Source organism: Podarcis bocagei (assembly GCF_964188305.1).
Source record: "Podarcis bocagei genome assembly, chromosome: 7".
In the NCBI taxonomy this organism is placed as follows: domain Eukaryota; kingdom Metazoa; phylum Chordata; class Lepidosauria; order Squamata; family Lacertidae; genus Podarcis; species Podarcis bocagei.
In genome coordinates, this window is record NC_138132.1 from 94,810,888 (window position 1) to 94,832,700 (window position 21,813).

The window sequence follows — 21,813 nt, forward strand, 5'->3', positions numbered from 1 at the left end:
GCTTACTTCATGTCGTGTTCTTTGTTGTTAATACACATTGACACAAAAATCGCGAAGTATTTGCAATAGGACCACACCATCTTTTCGCTTCCTTATGCGTAGAAAAAAGACGAATAAGCTTTGATTGGGCTTTTTTCAATTCGCATGGTGTTATTTGGGTGTGCGCCAGAATCACACCAAAACCAAAGCAAAAAGGTGTTTTGCGTTCCATCTACATAAATAGATGATAATAAAGCTCTGATTGAACTTATTTCAAGTTGGTGTTTTGGGAGTTAGAATGCACATTTAACCAAAAATCGTTGACATGTTTGTTACCAGCCCAAATCAAGCATAAGTAAACATCTGTGTCAGAGCTGCTTCAAGATCCTAGCTCACAGAGGATCACGCTAGCCAGCGATCATTAAGTAAAAGTCTTTATTGAGTTACAGTTTCCATTCCCAAGCTGCTGCGTGCAACTCTACGTCTAATGGCTAGATCGGCGAAGCTCCGTCTGAGTCTCCGCCCCTTGTGCACCAACTTAATATCCTAGCCCTGCTCCACCTTTTCCGCCTGACTGCTCTCCTCTGGGTCCCTCTGCCCCCCGGGGTCTCTTCCTTCCGGGATTCTTCTGACGCCGACCCCCCGGAACTCCCTGTCTCCTTGCGCCGGGCTTTAGGACCTGGCTCCCTTTCCTGGCTGCCTACTGCGTCACTTTCCTGTGCATTTGAACTTGGCGCGCGCGCCCAACCTTCCACTTTCCGTCTGACCGTTTTTTCGCTCCCCGATGGAGGTGTGGCCACTCCTGACTCGTGCCCTCCCCCCTGTTGTGAGCTGCCAGCGCTTGATCTCTGGCGCTCTTCCTCTTCCCTGCTCTCTGGCTGTGACGCTGGTCCCGATTTCCAACTGCTCTCCTCTGAGTCCCCTCTGGCTCTATCTTCCTGGGGTGTCCCCCTAGGCTCCCCCCTTGCCCTGACCACTGGTGCTCCTTTCTGTGAATCTTCTGATTCACTGGAAAGACTCGGAGATCTCGGGTCGTCGTCATCACTCATCTTTTCTTCTGCCTCCTCCCCCTCGCTCTCTGTTTCCTCCCTTGCCCTTGCCTCTGCTCCTGAACCACTGACATCCATCCCCCCCTCGAAGCCCCCCGTTCCCCCCTCCCCTCCTTCCGGTGCGGGAACTGGGTGCTGCTGTGTCAGAGGGACGAACGTCGGATACAGTTCGCTTCCCGTGGCGGGCCTCCATCTGAAGTCACCCGGTTCTGCCTCCCTGCTCTCGTCGACGACAGTCACCTCCGCTTCCATCTCTGTGCCGCCGTGCTCGAAACCAGGGTCGTCCCCGAAAACGTCCATGTCCGTCTCTCCCTCACTTCCTCCTGGCGGCGTTGCTCGTCCTGGACCTTCCAGCCACTTCTTGCGCCACTGCTCCTCTGGTCTATCGTCCCACCAATACGAGGGTTCTGAGGCAGATCCCGGGGGTGACCCCTCCAGGGAACGGGCGTCTCGTATCGGGTCCTCGTCCGAGTCGAACCCCCGGAACGTGCTGGCAGAAAGCGTTGGCGTGAACAGCCAGTCGTCGAAAAAGTCTGCTGGCATTGGTCTATGTGGGAAAAGGGCATGAAACTCGTCTTTGAGCAGAGGTTCGTCCAAGGCGTAGCCCGGCACCCAGCTGTTCGCACTGGCCGGGGTGCCCTCCTTGGCGAGAAGGTATTCTACCCCTTCTTCCGCCCATCTGGAGTCCAAAATCTCCGTGACTTCGTTGATGCGTTCCTTCTGTGCCACTCCCGCATGCCCGGTTCCTTCTCTGAGCGGACTCGGTGCCGTTCCGGGTTCCTGAAACCTGTGCGGTGCCTTGTAGGGGGTGAGCACCGATCTGTGGAACACCGGATGCATTCTGGAACCCTCCGGAAGCGCCAGCCTGAAAGCCACCGGGTTGACCTGCTCTTCGACTTAGTAGGGCCCCAGTTGCTTATGCCCCAGCTTCTTCTTGGCCAACGACCCGGCCGGCACTGCGTGGGCTGCTAACCAGACCCAGTCTCCCACATGGATCTCTTCGCCAACCCTTCTGTGTTTGTCCGCTTGCACCTTGTATGCATGTTTGGCCAGCTCCAGGTGTCGCCGCAGCTGATCGTGGACCTCCTGCAACTCCGACGCGAACGCATCTGCTGTCTGCGGCTCCCCCTCCCCCATCCTTTCCAGTCCCGGGAAGGTTCTGGGGTGCCTCCCATTGTTAGCGAAGAACGGCGTGACCCCCGTGTACACGTACTTCGTGTTGTTGTAGGCAAACTCGGCGAGCGGCAGGTAATCCACCCACGTCGCAGGCTGTTGATTCGCATAACATCTCAGGTACTGCTGCATGATGGCATTGACCCGCTCCGCCTGCCCGTTGGTCTGCGGGTGTCTCGCCGACGCCAGGTTGATCTTGACGTTCAGGAAGCCCATCAGCTTCTGCCAGAAATTCGAGATGAACTGTCGCCCCCGGTCGGACAGAATAGACCGTGGCAGACCGTGAACCTTGAACACGTGGTCTATGAACAGTTTGGCGGTTTGCTCCGCCGTGGCCACCTTGGCACACGGAATGAAATGTGCCATCTTGGAGAACAAGTCCACCACCACCAGCACGGCCGTCTTGCCCCTCGAGCTGGGCAGATCCGTGACAAAGTCCAGGGCCACTCTCTCCCATGGTTCGACCGGAGTTTGCAGCGGTTCCAACAGTCCGGCCGGCGGTTTGTGCACCGGTTTGGCCCTCTGGCAGGTGTCACACCTCGCCACGTAGTCCGCGACCTCCCCTCTCATTCCGGGCCACCAGAAGTCCCTGGCGACTAATTCCACCGTCTTCTCCTTGCCAAAGTGCCCGGCAGTGGGCGCGTCGTGCAGCTGCTGCAGTACCTTGGCGCGAAGTTCGTCTCCCGGCACGTAGATGGCCCCTTTACGAATGAGCAATCCATCTCTCAGCTGGAACTCGTCGGTCGCTGCCGTGCCCCTGTGCACCTCTGCCATCTTCGCTTGCGCGAAGGCGTCATCCTGCAACGCTCGCCGCACCGCCTCCAGGTCCACTGTTGCCGCAGCGCACGCCCACACTGTTGGTGCGAAGATGTGCATGGCGGCCGCTGGCTTGGCGTCCTCCAGATATTGTGGCTTACGAGAGAGAGCGTCCGCCATGATGTTGGTGTCCCCCGGGACATACTCTATTCGGAAGTTGAAGTTCACAAAGAACTCAGCCCAACGTATCTGCCTTTGGTTCAGGAACTGTGCCGTGCGCCAGTGCTCCAGATTCTTGTGCTCCGTGCAGACCTGCACCGTGTGCTTGGCTCCGATCAGGAAGTGTCTCCATGCTTTGAATGCTGCATGAATGGCCAGCAACTCCCTGTCCCAGATGGTGTAGTTCTGTTCGGACTTGCTGAGCTTCCTGGAGTAAAACGCTCCCGGCCGCCAAACCCCCTGCGGGTCTTTCTGCAGCAGGACTGCTCCCACGGCTCTGTCCGAGGCGTCTGTCTCCACCCTCATCGGCCTGCTGGGGTCGACATGCAGCAGCTGCTCTTCCGACGTGAAGAGACGCTTGAGTGCCTGAAAGGACTGCTCCGCCTGCTCTGTCCAGAGGAACTTCTTTTTCTTGGAGCTAAGCGTGTCCGTGATGGCCGCTGTCTGCATAGCGAAGCCTTTGATAAACTTGCGATAGAAGTTCGCGAAGCCGACAAACCGTTGGACCTCCTTCCGGTTGCGTGGGCTCTTCCAGTCCAACACCGCTCGAACCTTGGCGCTGTCCATGGCGAGCCCCTTGTCAGACAACTTGTAGCCCAGAAAATCCACCTCCGTCACGTCGAATTGGCACTTCTCCAGCTTGGCGTAGAGCCTATGCTGCTGTAGCCTGCTTAGCACTTCTTTGACGTGTCTGTCATGCTCCTGCTGCGATTCCGAAAAGATCAGGATGTCATCTAAGAAACAGACGCACGTCTTGTAGAGGAGCCCCGCCAACACGTGATGCATGAACGCTTGAAAAACGTGGGAGCCATTTTGCAATCCAAAAGGCATAACTCTATATTCGTAGGTGCCCAGAGGCGTGAACATGGCTGTCTTCCACTCATCCCCTTCCCGCATGCGAATGAGGTTGTACGCCCCTCGCAGGTCTAACTTGGTGAACACGCTGCCCTTCCGTACCTTTGCGAGGAGGTCGTCGATTCGGGGCATGGGGAAGTCCGATGGCTTGGTCACACTGTTTAAGATGCGATAGTCCACCACAAGTCTTTTTTGGGGCGTGTCCCGCTTCTTAACAAAGAATACAGGACTGCCCCCCGCTGCCTTGGACTCCCGGATGAAACCGCGCTCCAAATTATGATCTATGAACTCTTTGAGTTCCTGCAGTTCGTCCTCAGACATGGAATACAGCTTCCCTTTAGGCAGCGCCGCCCCCGGCAGCAGGTCAATTTTGCAGTCATATGGTCTGTGGGGGGGTAGCCTGTCTGCCTCCTTCTCGCAGAAAACCTCCAAAAAATCTGCGTACTTGTGGGGAATCGCTTGCAGCGTGCCTAGCAGCAGCTGTGACTCCTCTTCCTCTCCTTCCTGCCGGGGAACGATGCAGTGTTCAGCACAAAAGGAAGAGCCGAAGGTCAGCTGCCTCTGGTACCAAGCCAGCGTTGGGCTGTGCTTGTCCAGCCAACTCATGCCCAATACAATGGGCGTGTCCGATAGTTGAGTGACGTTGAAGCTGATGATTTCCTTGTGATTCCCAAGGCGCATCACCATTGGTGGCATCTGCTTCACCACTTGCCCCCCTAGCAGCTCCCTGCCTCCACCGTGACCACCTGCAGGGGCAGCGTGGCCGGCAGCAACTGTATAGCGTGCCGGTCGACAAAGTCTTGCCCTATAAAGTCCGCATTGCTTCCCGAGTCAATGGTGAGCGGCACGTCCATGGTGATTCCATTGGGCAGCTGGAGCGATGCGGTGAGCCTCACTACTGGTTTGGGCGGGAGGGGGTCCATGGGCTGTGAAATTTCCGGGGACTTCTTCACTGACACGTCTGGCTGGGCCCCATTGCCTCTTCCTCCAGCCAGACATCGTCGTTTCCCTGCTGTGGTCCTCCTTGTTGCGTTGCTGCAGTTACCATTGCTGAGGCTGCAGTGTGCTTGTGGAGCCTCCGGGGACACTCTTTCGCCATATGCCCTGGATCCTCGCAGATGTAACACTTCCTGTTCCCTCTAGGAGGCTTCGCTTTCACTGTTGTCGGTGCTAGGGCTCTGGCTGCTGATTGAGCCCTTGCACTTCCAACCTCCATAGGTTCCACCCCTCCTCCTGGCGGAGGCGTGGATTGCGCACGCGCTGCTTCTCTGGGAAGGAAGGAGGAGCCCCTGGCTGGTTCGCGCCCTCCACGCCCTTCGTCCCTACTCCACGGACGTTCTTCAAGCCGCACCCCCACGGCTAGCGCCCTCTGAACGATCTCCTGCGTGGTCCGGGGTCTCTCCCCCCTCGCAATTTCATCTTTAACCGAGCCGTGCAATCCCTCCCAAAACAGGTCTCTTACAGGAGCCGAATCCCTGTCCCATTCCAGAGCACTGACCAAAGTGAAAAAGCGGGCATGATACTGCCTTACGCTGGCCCTCCCTTGTTTCAGTCCATGTATCTGCTGCCGAGCAAGATCCACATCAATGCTTGATAAGAAACACCCATCCATCGCTTTAATAAAGGCATCCGCATTTTGGAGCGCCGGATCCTTATCCCTCCACAAATTGCGCAGCCATGCTTTAGCTTCCCCATGCAAATGGGACATGATGAACCCCACTTTCTCTTGCTCATCTCTAAAGTCTTTTTTCAGCAGTTCCAGTGTGCACATTACATCTGCTCTAAAGTTGGGGTACTGCTGCAGGTTCCCATCGAAGTGAGAGACCAGACCGCCTGTTCGTCTCGCCAACCCAATTCCCTCCTGTTTGGGTGTCAGTTGCCCGTGCTTCGTAAGCATGTCCAACCTGACCTGGAGATCCCTGCAGGCGGCAGCTGCCTCCTCCTCTCTCTTCCTGGATGCGAGAGCCTCGGCATTCAGTTGTGACACTGCTTTTCTGAGTTCCTCTATCTGCTGCTCAGCCGTCATGTTGTCTGCCGTTCGTGAGCTAGCTAGTAGGCACCTGCTTCTCTCCTCTCCTCGAGGCTGTAGATGCCCACAATTTAGAGACGGAGCTTACTGTCAGAGCTGCTTCAAGATCCTAGCTCACAGAGGATCACGCTAGCCAACGATCATTAAGTAAAAGTCTTTATTGAGTTACAGTTTCCATTCCCAAGCTGCTGCGTGCAACTCTACGTCTAATGGCTAGATCGGCGAAGCTCCGTCTGAGTCTCCGCCCCTTGTGCACCAACTTAATATCCTAGCCCTGCTCCACCTTTTCCACCTGACTGCTCTCCTCTGGGTCCCTCTGCCCCCCGGGGTCTCTTCCTTCCGGGATTCTTCTGACGCCGACCCCCCGGAACTCCCTGTCTCCTTGCGCCGGGCTTTAGGACCTGGCTCCCTTTCCTGGCTGCCTACTGCGTCACTTTCCTGTGCATTTGAAGTTGGCGCGCGCGCCCAACCTTCCACTTTCCGTCTGACCGTTTCTTTGCTCCCCGATGGAGGTGTGGCCACTCCTGACTCGTGCCCTCCCCCCTGTTGCGAGCTGCCAGCGCTTGATCTCTGGCGCTCTTCCTCTTCCCTGCTCTCTGGCTGTGACGCTGGTCCCGATTTCCAACTGCTCTCCTCGGAGTCCCCTCTGGCCCTATCTTCCTGGGGTGTCCCCCTAGGCTCCCCCATTGCCCTTACCACTGGTGCTCCTTTCTGTGAATCTTCTGATTCACTGGAAAGACTCGGAGATCTCGGGTCGTCGTCATCACTCATCTTTTCTTCTGCCTCCTCCCCCTCGCTCTCTGTTTCCTCCCTTGCCCTTGCCTCTGCTCCTGAACCCCTGACAATGTGTATTAACAACAAAGAACACGACATGAAGTAAGCGCAATCCAAGATTATTCTTTCTATTATGCTCGCACCCAAAACAACCTTTTTGGCTTTGTTTAGGGTTCTTACACTTTACTTTGCTATGTGAGTGAATGAAAACCGAAAGGGCAATCGAAGCTCATCCGTCCTTATTTTATTGAGATGTTAGCATATGTTCACATATGCTTGATTTGGGCTGGTAACAAACATGTCACTGCGATTTTTGGGTGAATGTGCATTCCAACCCCCAAATCACCGACTTGAAATAAGCCCAATCAGAGCTTTATTATCTTCTTTTTATGTAGATGGAACCCAAAACACCCTTTTGCTTTGGTTTTGGTGTGATTCTGGCGCACACCCAAATAACACCATGCGAATTGAAAAAAGCCCAATCAAAACTTATTCTTCTGCTTTCTACGCATATGGAAGCGAAAAGATGGTGTGGTCTCATTGAACACACTTTGCGATTACTGTGTCAATGTGCATTAAGAGCTAACAACAAAAAGTAAGCGCAATCCAAGATTCTGTTTTCTATGTAGTTCGAAACCAAAACAACCTGTCTGGCTTTGCTTAGGTTTTTTACACCGCTTTGCTATTTGTGGGTGAATGAACACCGAAAGGGCAACCGAAGCTTATTCGTCCTTTTTCTATTGAGATGTTACCATATGTTTACCTATGCTTGATTTGGGCTGGTAACAAACATGTCACTGCGATTTTTGGGTGAATGTGCATTCTAACCCCAAAAACACCATGTTAAAATAAGCCCAATCAGAGCTTTATCATCTTCTTCTTATGCAGATGAAACCCAAAACACCTTTTTGCTTTTGTTTTGGTGTGATTCTGGCGTACACCCAAATAACACCATGCGAATTGAAAAAAGCCCAATCAAAGCTTATTCGTCTTCTTTCTACGCATATGGAAGGAAAAAGATGGTGTTGTGCTATTTTGGTCTCATAACACACACTTTGCGATTTCTGTGTTAATGTGCCTTAAGAGCAAAGAACACGACATGAAGCACAATCCAAGATTATTCTTTCTATGTAGCTCGCACACAAAACAACCTGTTAGGCTTTGTTTAGGGTTCTTACACTTTACTTTGCTATGTGAGTGAATGAACACCGAAAGGGCAATTCAAGCTTATTCGTCCTTTTTTTATTGAGATGTTACCATATGTTTACCTATGATTGATTTGGGCTGGTAATAAACATTTCTGCGATTTTTGGTTAAATGCGCACCTAACCCCAAAAACACCAACTTGAAATAAGTTCAATCAGAGCTTTATTATCGTCTATTTATGTAGATGGAACGCAAAACACCTTTTTGCTTTGGTTTGGTGTGATTCTGGCGCACACGCAAATAACACCATGTGTCAGGGGTTCAGGAGCAGAGGCAAGGGCAAGGGAGGAAACAGAGAGCGAGGGGGAGGAGGCAGAAGAAAAGATGAGTGATGACGACCCAAGATCTCCGAGTCTTTCCAGTGAATCAGAAGATTCACAGAAAGGAGCACCAGTGGCCAGGGCAAGGGGGGAGCCTAGGGGGACACCCCAGGAAGATAGAGCCAGAGGGGACTCAGAGGAGAGCAGTTGGAGATCGGGACCAGCGTCACCGCCAGATAGCAGGGAAGAGGAAGGGCGCCAGGGATCAAGCGCTGGCAGCTCACAACAGGGGGGAGGGCACGAATCAGGAGTGGCCACACCTCCATCGGGGAGCGAAGAAACGGTCAGACGGAAAGTGGAAGGTTGGGCGCGCGCACCAAGTTCAAATGCACAGGAAAGTGACGCAGTAGGCAGCCCGGAAAGGGAGCCAGGTCCTAAAGCCCGGCGCAAGGAAACAGGAGGTTCCGGGGGGTCGGCGTCAGAAGAATCCCGGAAGGAAGAGACCCCGGGGGGCAGAGGGACCCAGAGGAGAACAGTCAGGCGGAAAAGGTGGAGCAGGGCTAGGATATTAAGTTGGTTCACAAGGGGCGGAGACTCAGACGGAGCTTCGCCGATCTAACCACTAGACGTAGAGTTGCACGCAGCAGCTTGAGAATGGAAACTGTAACTCAATAAAGACTTTTACTTAATGATCGCTGGCTAGCGTGATCCTCTGTGAGCTAGGATCTGGAAGCAGCTCTGACAGTAAGCTCCGTCTCCTAATTGTGGGCATCTACGGCCTCAAGGAGAGGAGAGAAAACGGGTGCCTACTAGCGAGCTCACGAACGGCAGACAACATGACGGCTGAGCAGCAGATAGCAGAACTCAGAGAAGCAGTGTCACAACTGAATGCCGAGGCTCTCGCATCCAGGAAGAGAGAGGAGGAGGCAGCTGCCGCCTACAGGGATCTCCAGGTCAGGTTGGACATGCTTACGAAGCACGGGCAACTGACACCCAAACAGGAGGGAATTGGGTTGGCGAGACGAACAGGCGGTCTGGTCTCTCACTTCGATGGGAACCTGCAACAGTACCCCAACTTTAGAGCAGATGTAATGTGTGCACTGCAACTGCTGAACAAAGACTTTAGAGATGAAGAAGAGAAAGTGGGATTCATCATGTCCCATTTGCATGGAGATGCTAAAGCATGGCTGCGCAATTTGTGGAGGGATAAGGATCCGGCGCTCCAAAATGCGGATGCCTTTATTAAAGCGATGGATGGGTGCTTTTTATCAAGCATTGACGTGGATCTTGCTCGGCAGCAGATACATGGACTGAAGCAAGGGAGGGCCAGCGTCAGGCAGTACCATGCCCGCTTTTTCGCTTTGGTCAGTGCCCTGGAATGGGACAGAGATTCGGCTCCGGTAAGAGACCTGTTTTGGGAGGGATTGCACGGCTCTGTTAAAGATGAAATTGCGAGGGGGGAGAGACCCCGGACCACGCAGGACATCGTTCAGAGGGCGCTGGCGGTGGGGGTGCGGCTGGAAGAACGTCCGTGGAGCAGGGACGAAGGGCGTGGAGGGCGCGAACCAGCCAGGGGCTCCTCCTTCCTTCCCAGAGAAGCAGCGCGTGCGCAATCCACGCCTCCGCCAGGAGGAGGGGCGGAACCTATGGAGGTTGGAAGTGCAAGGGCTCAGTCAGCAGCCAGAGCCCTAGCACCGGCAGCAGTGAAAGCGAAGCCTCCTAGAGGGAACAGTAAGTGTTACATCTGCGATGATCCGCAGCATATGGCGAAAGAGTGTCCCCGGAGGCTCCACCAGCACACTACAGCCTCAGCAATGGTAACTGCAGCAACGCAGCAGGGAAATGACGGAGTCTGGCTGGAGGAAGAGGCACTGGGGCCCAGCCAGACGTGTCAGTGAAGCAGTCCCCAGAGATTTTGCAGCCCATGGACCCCCTCCCGCCCAAACCAGTAGTGAGGCTCACCGCATCGCTCCAGCTGCCCAATGGAATCACCATGGACGTGCCAATCACCATTGACTCAGGAAGCAATGCGGACTTTATAGGGCAGGACTTTGTCGACCGGCACGCTATACAGTTGCTGCCTGCCACGCTGCCCCTGCAGGTTGTCACGGTGGATGGCAGGGAGCTGCTAGGGGGGCAAGTGGTGAAGCAGACGCCACCAATGGTGATGCGACTTGGGAATCACAGGGAAATCATCAGTGTCAGGGGTTCAGGAGCAGAGGCAAGGGCAAGGGAGGAAACAGAGAGCGAGGGGGAGGAGGCAGAAGAAAAGATGAGTGATGACGACGACCCGAGATCTCCGAGTCTTTCCAGTGAATCAGAAGATTCACAGAAAGGAGCACCAGTGGCCAGGGCAAGGGGGGAGCCTAGGGGGACACCCCAGGAAGATAGAGCCAGAGGGGACTCAGAGGAGAGCAGTTGGAGATCGGGACCAGCGTCACCGCCAGAGAGCAGGGAAGAGGAAGGGCGCCAGGGATCAAGCGCTGGCAGCTCACAACAGGGGGGAGGGCACGAGTCAGGAGTGGCCACACCTCCATCGGGGAGCGAAGAAATGGTCAGACGGAAAGTGGAAGGTTGGGCGCGCGCACCAAGTTCAAATGCACAGGAAAGTGACGCAGTAGGCAGCCCGGAAAGGGAGCCAGGTCCTAAAGCCCGGCGCAAGGAGACAGGAGGTTCCGGGGGGTCGGCGTCAGAAGAATCCCGGAAGGAAGAGACCCCGGGGGGCAGAGGGACCCAGAGGAGAACAGTCAGGCGGAAAAGGTGGAGCAGGGCTAGGATATTAAGTTGGTGCACAAGGGGCGGAGACTCAGACGGAGCTTCGCCGATCTAACCACTAGACGTAGAGTTGCACGCAGCAGCTTGAAAATGGAAACTGTAACTCAATAAAGACTTTTACTTAATTATCGCTGGCTAGCGTGATCCTCTGTGAGCTAGGATCTGGAAGCAGCTCTGACACCATGCGAATTGAAAAAAGCCCAATCAAAGCTTATTCGTCTGCTTTCTACGAATATGGAAGCAATAAGATGGTGTTGTGTTATTTTGATCTCATTGCACACACTTTGCAATTTCTGTGTTAATGTGCCTTAAGAGCAAAGAACACGACATGAAGCACAATCCAAGATTATTCTTTCTATATAGCTCGCACACAAAACAACCTGTTAGGCTTTGTTTAGGGTTCTTACACTTTACTTTGCTATGTGGGTGAATGAACACTGAAAGGGCAATCGAAGCTTATCCGTCCTTTTTCTATTGAGATTTTAGCATATTGTCAGGGGTTCAGGAGCAGAGGCAAGGGCAAGGGAGGAAACAGAGAGCGAGGGGGAGGAGGCAGAAGAAAAGATGAGTGATGACGACGACCCGAGATCTCCGAGTCTTTCCAGTGAATCAGAAGATTCACAGAAAGGAGCACCAGTGGTCAGGGCAAGGGGGGAGCCTAGGGGGACACCCCAGGAAGATAGAGCCAGAGGGGACTCAGAGGAGAGCAGTTGGAAATCGGGACCAGCGTCACAGCCAGAGAGCAGGGAAGAGGAAGAGCGCCAGAGATCAAGCGCTGGCAGCTCGCAACAGGGGGGAGGGCACGAATCAGGAGTGGCCACACCTCCATCGGGGAGCGAAGAAACGGTCAGACGGAAAGTGGAAGGTTGGGCGCGCGCGCCAAGTTCAAATGCACAGGAAAGTGACGCAGTAGGCAGCCAGGAAAGGGAGCCAGGTCCTAAAGCCCGGCGCAAGGAGACAGGGAGTTCCGGGGGGTCGGCGTCAGAAGAATCCCGGAAGGAAGAGACCCCGGGGGGCAGAGGGACCCAGAGGAGAACAGTCAGGTGGAAAAGGTGGAGCAGGGCTAGGATATTAAGTTGGTGCACAAGGGGCGGAGACTCAGACGGAGCTTCGCCGATCTAGCCATTAGACGTAGAGTTGCACGCAGCAGCTTGGGAATGGAAACTGTAACTCAATAAAGACTTTTACTTAATGATCGTTGGCTAGCGTGATCCTCTGTGAGCTAGGATCTTGAAGCAGCTCTGACAGTAAGCTCCGTCTCTAAATTGTGGGCATCTACAGCCTCGAGGAGAGGAGAGAAGCAGGTGCCTACTAGCTAGCTCACGAACGGCAGACAACATGACGGCTGAGCAGCAGATAGAGGAACTCAGAAAAGCAGTGTCACAACTGAATGCCGAGGCTCTCGCATCCAGGAAGAGAGAGGAGGAGGCAGCTGCCGCCTGCAGGGATCTCCAGGTCAGGTTGGACATGCTTACGAAGCACGGGCAACTGACACCCAAACAGGAGGGAATTGGGTTGGCGAGACGAACAGGCGGTCTGGTCTCTCACTTCGATGGGAACCTGCAGCAGTACCCCAACTTTAGAGCAGATGTAATGTGCGCACTGGAACTGCTGAAAAAAGACTTTAGAGATGAGCAAGAGAAAGTGGGGTTCATCATGTCCCATTTGCATGGGGAAGCTAAAGCATGGCTGCGCAATTTGTGGAGGGATAAGGATCCGGCGCTCCAAAATGCGGATGCCTTTATTAAAGCGATGGATGGGTGTTTCTTATCAAGCATTGACGTGGATCTTGCTCGGCAGCAGATACATGGACTGAAACAAGGGAGGGCCAGCGTAAGGCAGTATCATGCCCGCTTTTTCGCTTTGGTCAGTGCTCTGGAATGGGACAGGGATTCGGCTCCTGTAAGAGACCTGTTTTGGGAGGGATTGCACGGCTCGGTTAAAGATGAAATTGCGAGGGGGGAGAGACCCCGGACCACGCAGGAGATCGTTCAGAGGGCGCTAGCCGTGGGGGGGCGGCTGGAAGAACGTCCGTGGAGCAGGGACGAAGGGCATGGAGGGAGCGAACCAGCCAGGGGCTCCTCCTTCCTTCCCAGAGAAGCAGGGCGTGCGCAATCCACGCCTCCGCCAGAAGGAGGGGTGGAACCTATGGAGGTTGGAAGTGCAAGGGCTCAATCAGCAGCCAGAGCCCTAGCACCGACAACAGTGAAAGCGAAGCCTCCTAGAGGGAACAGGAAGTGTTACATCTGCGAGGATCCGCAGCATATGGCGAAAGAGTGTCCCCGGAGGCTCCACAAGCACACTGCAGCCTCAGCAATGGTAACTGCAGCAACGCAACAAGGAGGACCACAGCAGGGAAACGACGATGTCTGGCTGGAGGAAGAGGCAATGGGGCCCAGCCAGACGTGTCAGTGAAGAAGTCCCCGGAGATTTCACAGCCCATGGACCCCCTCCCGCCCAAACCAGTAGTGAGGCTCACCGCATCGCTCCAGCTGCCCAATGGAATCACCATGGACGTGCCAATCACCATTGACTCAGGAAGCAATGCGGACTTTATAGGGCAGGACTTTGTAGACCGGCACGCTATACAGTTGCTGCCGGCCACGCTGCCCCTGCAGGTGGTCACGGTGGATGGCAGGGAGCTGCTAGGGGGGCAAATGGTGAAGCAGACGCCACCAATGGTGATGCGCCTTGGGAATCACAAGGAAATCATCAGCTTCAACGTCACTCAACTATCGGACACGCCCATTGTATTGGGCATGAGTTGGCTGGACAAGCACAGCCCAACGCTGGCTTGGTACCAGAGGCAGCTGACCTTCGGCTCTTCCTTTTGTGCTGAACACTGCATCGTCCCCCGGCAGGAAGGAGAGGAAGAGGAGTCACAGCTGCTGCTAGGCACGCTGCAAGCGATTCCCCACAAGTACGCAGATTTTTTGGAGGTTTTCTGCGAGAAGGAGGCAGACAGGCTACCCCCCCACAGACCATATGACTGCAAAATTGACCTGCTGCCGGGGGCGGCGCTGCCTAAAGGGAAGCTGTATTCCATGTCTGATGACGAACTGCAGGAACTCAAAGAGTTCATAGATCATAATTTGGAGCGCGGTTTCATCCGGGAGTCCAAGGCAGCGGGGGGCAGTCCTGTATTCTTTGTTAAGAAGCGGGACACGCCCCAAAAAAGACTTGTGGTGGACTATCGCATCTTAAACAGTGTGACCAAGCCATCGGACTTCCCCATGCCCCGAATCGACGACCTCCTCGCAAAGGTACGGAAGGGCAGCGTGTTCACCAAGTTAGACCTGCGAGGGGCGTACAACCTCATTCGCATGCGGGAAGGGGATGAGTGGAAGACAGCCATGTTCACGCCTCTGGGCACCTACGAATATAGAGTTATGCCTTTTGGATTGCAAAATGGCTCCCACGTTTTTCAAGCGTTCATGCATCACGTGTTGGCGGGGCTCCTCTACAAGACGTGCGTCTGTTTCTTAGATGACATCCTGATCTTTTCGGAATCGCAGCAGGAGCATGACAGACACGTCAAAGAAGTGCTAAGCAGGCTACAGCAGCATAGGCTCTACGCCAAGCTGGAGAAGTGCCAATTCGACGTGACGGAGGTGGATTTTCTGGGCTACAAGTTGTCTGACAAGGGGCTCGCCATGGACAGCGCCAAGGTTCGAGCGGTGTTGGACTGGAAGAGCCCACGCAACCGGAAGGAGGTCCAACGGTTTGTCGGCTTCGCGAACTTCTATCGCAAGTTTATCAAAGGCTTCGCTATGCAGACAGCGGCCATCACGGACACGCTTAGCTCCAAGAAAAAGAAGTTCATCTGGACAGAGCAGGCGGAGCAGTCCTTTCAGGCACTCAAGCGTCTCTTCGCGTCGGAAGAGCAGCTGCTGCATGTCGACCCCAGCAGGCCGATGAGGGTGGAGACAGACGCCTCGGACAGAGCCGTGGGAGCAGTCCTGCTGCAGAAAGACCCGCAGGGGGTTTGGCGTCCGGGAGCGTTTTACTCCAGGAAGCTCAGCAAGTCCGAACAGAACTACACCATCTGGGACAGGGAGTTGCTGGCCATTCATGCAGCATTCAAAGCATGGAGGCACTTCCTGATCGGCGCCAAGCACACGGTGCAGGTCTGCACGGACCACAAGAATCTGGAGCACTGGCGCACGGCACAGTTCCTGAACCACAGGCAGATACGTTGGGCTGAGTTCTTTGTGAACTTCAACTTCCGAATAGAGTATGTCCCGGGGGACACCAACATCATGGCGGACGCTCTCTCTCGTAAGCCACAATATCTGGAGGACGCCAAGCCAGCGGCCGCCATGCACATCTTCGCACCAACAGTGTGGGCATGCGCTGCGGCAACAGTGGACCTGGAGGCGGTGCGACAAGCGTTGCAGGATGACTCCTTCGCGCAAGCAAAGATGGCAGAGGTGCACAGGGGCACGGCAGCGACCGACGAGTTCCAGCTGAGAGATGGATTGCTCATCCGTAAAGGGGCCATCTACGTGCCGGGATGTGGGAAAATGATTGCTTGTACATGAGAGCATGAGCAAAGTTCTTATTGTTGCAGGGTGATTTCATAGCTAGAAGCATCCTTGGAGCATGAACAGCGCGTGAACAGCTCGTGCTGTCCTATATGATTGGCTAACGTAGCATGGCCTGATGCTCGCATAGTCTAGTGCGAATGTCCTTATCTGCTGGCTAGAACAAATTGCTTGGCTTGTATTTTGTATCTTTCTGATTTCACACAATAAAAGCTGTGCTGCATTAGCCCTAGGAGCAGCCATATTTCGGAACCTATCATGGTGTGAGACTGATTTTTCTTTGGATGCCGAGCTGTAACTCGACACCGGGAGACGAACTTCGCGCCAAGGTACTGCAGCAGCTGCACGACGCGCCCACTGCCGGGCACTTTGGCAAGGAGAAGACGGTGGAATTAGTCGCCAGGGACTTCTGGTGGCCCGGAATGAGAGGGGAGGTCGCGGACTACGTGGCGAGGTGTGACACCTGCCAGAGGGCCAAACCGGTGCACAAACCGCCGGCCGGACTGTTGGAACCGCTGCAAACTCCGGTCGAACCATGGGAGAGAGTGGCCCTGGACTTTGTCACGGATCTGCCCAGCTCGAGGGGCAAGACGGCCGTGCTGGTGGTGGTGGACTTGTTCTCCAAGATGGCACATTTCATTCCGTGTGCCAAGGTGGCCACGGCGGAGCAAACCGCCAAACTGTTCATAGACCACGTGTTCAAGGTTCACGGTCTGCCACAGTCTATTCTGTCCGACCGGGGGGGACAGTTCATCTCGAATTTCTGGCAGAAGCTGATGGGCTTCCTGAACGTCAAGATCAACCTGGCGTCGGCGAGACACCCGCAGACCAACGGGCAGGCGGAGCGGGTCAATGCCATCATGCAGCAGTACCTGAGATGTTATGCGAATCAACAGCCTGCGACGTGGGTGGATTACCTGCCGCTCGCCCAGTTTGCCTACAACAACACGAAGCACGTGTACACGGGGGTCACGCCGTTCTTCGCTAACAATGGGAGGCACCCCAGAACCTTCCCGGGACTGGAAAGGATGGGGGAGGGGGAGCCGCAGACAGCAGATGCGTTCGCGTCGGAGTTGCAGGAGGTCCACGATCAGCTGCGGCGACACCTGGAGCTGGCCAAACATGCATACAAGGTGCAAGCGGACAAACACAGAAGGGTTGGCGAAGAGATCCATGTGGGAGACTGGGTCTGGTTAGCAGCCCACGCAGTGCCGGCCGGGTCGTTGGCCAAGAAGAAGCTGGGGCATAAGCAACTGGGGCCCTACCAAGTCGAAGAGCAGGTCAACCCGGTGGCTTTCAGGCTGGCGCTTCCGGAGGGTTCCAGAATGCATCCGGTGTTCCACAGATCGGTGCTCACTCCCTACAAGGCACCGCACAGGTTTCAGGAACCCGGAACGGCACCGAGTCCGCTCAGAGAAGGAACCGGGCACGCGGGAGTGGCACAGGAGGAACGCATCAACGAAGTCACGGAGATTTTGGACTCCAGATGGGGGGAAGAGGGGGTAGAATACCTTCTCGCCAAGGAGGGCACCCCGGCCAGTGCGAACAGCTGGGTGCCGGGCTACGCCTTGGACGAACCTCTGCTCAAAGACGAGTTTCATGCCCTCTTCCCACATAGACCAATGCCAGCAGACTTTTTCGACGACTGGCTTTTCACGCCAACGCTTTCTGCCAGTACGTTCCGGGGGTTCGACTCGGACGAGGACCCGATACGAGACGCCCGTTCCCCGGAGGGGTCACCCCCGGGATCTGCCTCAGAACCCTCGTATTGGTGGGACGATAGACCAGAGGAGCAGTGGCGCAAGAAGTGGCTGGAAGGTCCAGGACGAGCAACGCCGCCAGGAGGAAGTGAGGGAGAGACGGACATGGACGTTTTCGGGGACGACCCTGGTTTCGAGCACGGCGGCACAGAGATGGAAGCGGAGGTGACCGTCATCGACGAGAGCAGGGAGGCAGAACCGGGAGACTTCAGATGGAGGCCCGCCACGGGAAGCGAACTGTATCCGACGTTCGTCCCTCTGACACAGCAGCACCCAGTTCCCGCACCGGAAGGAGGGGAGGGGGGAACGGGGGGCTTCGAGGGGGGGATGGATGTCAGGGGTTCAGGAGCAGAGGCAAGGGCAAGGGAGGAAACAGAGAGCGAGGGGGAGGAGGCAGAAGAAAAGATGAGTGATGACGATGACCCGAGATCTCCTAGCTCACAGAGGATCACGCTAGCCAGCGATCATTAAGTAAAAGTCTTTATTGAATTACAATTTCCATTCTCAAGCTGCTGCGTAAAACGCTACGTCTAGTGGCTAGATCGGCGAAGCTCCGTCTGAGTCTCCGTCTGAGCCCTGCTCCACCTTTTCCGCCTGACTGTTCTCCTCTGGGTCCCTCTGCCCCCCGGGGTCTCTTCCTTCCTGGATTCTTCTGACGCCGACCCCCCGGACCCCCTGTCTCCTTGCGCCGGGCTTTAGGACCTGGCTCTCTTTCAGGGCTGCCTACTGCGTCACTTTCCTGTGCATTTGAACTTGGCGCGCGCGCCCAACCTTCCACTTTCCGTCTGACCGTTTCTTCGCTCCCCGATGGAGGTGTGGCCACTCCTGACTCATGCCCTCCCTCCTGTTGTGAGCTGCCAGCGCTTGCTCCCTGGCTCCCTTCCTCTTCCCTGCTCTCTGGCGGTGACGCTGGTCCCGATTTCCAACTGCTCTCCTCTGAGTCCCCTCTGGCTCTATCTTCCTGGGGTGCCCCCCTAGACTCCCCCCTTGCCCTGGCCACTGGTGCTCCTTTCTGTGAATCTTCTGATTCACTGGAAAGGCTCGGAGATCTCGGGTCGTCGTCATCACTCATCTTTTCTTCTGCCTCCTCCCCTTCGCTCTCTGTTTCCTCCCTTGCTCTTGCCTCTGCTCCTGAACCCCTGACAGGTGTTTTGCGTTCCATCTACATAAATAGACGATAATAAAGCTCTGATTGGACTTATTTCAAGTTGGTGTTTTGGGAGTTAGAATGCACCTTTAACCAAAAATCGCTGACATGTTTGTTACCAGCCCAAATCAAGCATAAGTAAACATCTGCTAACAGCTCAATAGAAAAAGTACGAATAAGCTTGAATTGCCCTTTCGGTGTTCATTCACCCACATAGCAAAGTAACGTGTAAGAACCCTAAACAAAGCCTAACAGGTTGTTTTGTGTGCGAGCTCCATAGAAAGAATAATCTTGGATTGTGCTTCATGTCGTGTTCTTTGCTCTTAAGGCACATTAACACAGAAATCGCAAAGTGTGTGCAATGAGATCAAAATAACACAACACCATCTTTTTGCTTCGATATTCGTAGAAAGCAGACGAATAAGCTTTGATTGGCCTTTTTTCAATTCGCATGGTGTTATTTGCGTGTGCGCCAGAATCACACCATAACCAAAGCAAAAAGGTGTTTTGGGTTCCATCTACATAAAAAGAAGATAATAAAGCTCTGATTGGGCTTATTTCAAGTTGGTGATTTTGGGGTTAGAATGCACATTCACCCAAAAATCGCAGTGACATGTTTGTTACCAGCCCTAATCAAGCATATTTAAACATATGCTAACATCTCAATAAAAAAAGGACGAATAAGCTTGAATTGCCCTTTCGGTTTTCATTCACTCACATAGCTAAGTGTAAGAACCCTAAACAAGGCCAAAAAGGTTGTTTTGGGTGCGAGCTACATAGAAAGAAGAATCTTGGATTGCGCTTACTTCATGTCGTGTACTTTGCGTGGCAAGTTCCCTCCCCCAAAGAAATGAAGACACAGGACACGTTAGTTAAGGTTAATGGGCGTAAATGGCCACAACTTTATTGATTACAGAATTGAAGGTATTGGCCTTAGGCATTGGTTCCTATGACTACCCGGCATGGGAACCGGGAAGGGTTGAACACAAACCGTGGGGGTGCCCTGCTGGAGTACGCCAGCTAGGACCCCCACGGGTGTCACCGCTCGTGGGCGTGCCGGCGGCCCTCACCTTACTAGGTCTCGGACAAGGCAAACGCCCCCGGAGTCCTCTACCGGACTACCCTTTTCTCGGGGGAAGGTGATGGGGTGTCCTTCCCCCCCATCCATTTGCATCACAATAGACCCCAGCCAATGCCTAACCACCAAAACCGTGAAAGTTGTGACGATTTGCTACGAGGTAGGCGAAAAAACCAAAAGGCTGCAAAGTCGCCAACTTGGAAAAATTCCTACCAGGCCCCTTGCGGCGACCAACCGAAGTCCATAGCAAGGTCAAGACTGCCTAACCTAAGGGTGGGTGGGCTGGGAAAAACTTCTCCGCTGCTGAGGGGAAAGAGGGAGATCCCGGGGCGTGCCTGGCCTTAAATAGCCCAGGCCACGCCTCCCCAGCCCACCTATTGGCGGGCGGGGGGAAGGCGGAGAGGCACGCCCCCGGGGATTCCCTGGCTCTCGCGGGGCTAAACTCCAGCCCCGCGCTTGTGGGAGGGGCCAGCCCGCAACACCCTCTCCTCCCTAGCTCGGAAATGGCATTGCGTGGCAAGTTCCCTCCCCCAAAGAAATGAAGACACAGGACACGTTAGTTATGGTTAATGGGCGTAAATGGCCACAACTTTATTGATTACAGAATTGAAGGTATTGGCCTTAGGCATTGGTTCCTATGACTACCCGGCATGGGAACCGGGAAGGGTTGAACACAAACCGTGGGGGTGCCCTGCTGGAGTACGCCAGCTAGGACCCCCACGGGTGTCACCGCTCGTGGGCGTGCCGGCGGCCCTCACCTTACTAGGTCTCGGACAAGGCAAACGCCCCCGGAGTCCTCTACCGGACTACCCTTTTCTCGGGGGAAGGTGATGGCGTGTCCTTCCCCCCCATCCATTTGCATCACAATAGACCCCAGCCAATGCCTAACCGCCACTCGAGCAAAGCTCGCCGCCAATACCTTCAGGCCTGTAACCAACCCCTAATCCCTGCTAAGATGTCTCCCAGCCATATATCATTCCCTGCATCGGACAAGTGCACGCCATCCCGCCTGTAGAGGGCCTTGTTGCTGAACTGTATGTTTGGGTGTCGGATGATGCACCCGCCGAAGGCCACCACTCTCCGTTCAACTGCCCGCTCTAAAACTTTCCTTGCTCTATTCACACCCACTGGGCTCGCACAGTCCCTCCATGTCCTCCTCTCAAGCAACGAGGACCACAGTATTTTGATGTTTGGGTACGCTGTCACCAGCTCGGACAGGTCATCAAAAATGTTCCATCTGAGATCTATCGCCTTGCGGTATGCGAGGTCGTTCTCGCCCAACTGAATCACTAGTGCATCAGGAGGCCCCTCAGAGGCAGCCTTCGCCATCACTGCTGGCTTGAACTCACTCCAGCGCATCCCTCTCCGCGCTAGCCACGCCAGCTCCACCTTCGCAGGCAACTTCAGATTTTGCCCTAGCCCTGTGTTCATGGCCCGAATCCTGGCCCAATGAACTATACTGTGGCCCACCAACCAGATGCGCACCTTTTTTGATCCTGGAAAACAAGCAGACAGGGAAAAGGGGTTTAGCGGCATACCTTTTAGTCATACGCTATTTCTGACATATGTTTTATAAGCGTTGGATCTCCATCTCCCCATTTCCTTAATCCTGTTGGTGGAGAGCCCCAGATGCACTGCGGTGGTGGCCGCCCCAATACGGAAGGAATGTGCCGCAAAATCAGCCGCCGGTAGCCCACATGCCGTCAAAGCCAAACGCATCACTCTGGTGAATTGCTGCCTGGCCAATCGCGACCCGTCTGCGTGGATCAGCAGAGGACCTGGGCTTTTAGGCCTGAGGTATAGAAAGCGTCTCGTGTCCCTTACCGGACAGGGGCCCTTGTCTTGGGCTGCTGGAAGGCGGAGAAGAGTCCCTTTACCCTGTTGGTCCGTCTTTGAGCTCCACACCCTAACTACTAGATCCGACTGTGACAGGGTCAGGTCGCTTAACAGGATGCCCCTCTGTGTATGGTTGACCCCCCCTTCGCAGACGACCTCCCCAATGCGTAGTGCACCAAAAAATGATATAGAGAACGCAGCCGAGAATAGGCGCGCTTCGTACTTAGACCAGCACACTGAGCGTAGTGCTTTGTGAATCTGTGATAATATGTCATACGTTATAGGCCGCCTCCTATCTGCACGAGGGGGGTGCTGTCTGCGCCATCCTTCCAGTGTCTTGCGTACGATGAAAGCCGCGCAAGGGTCGGTCGCA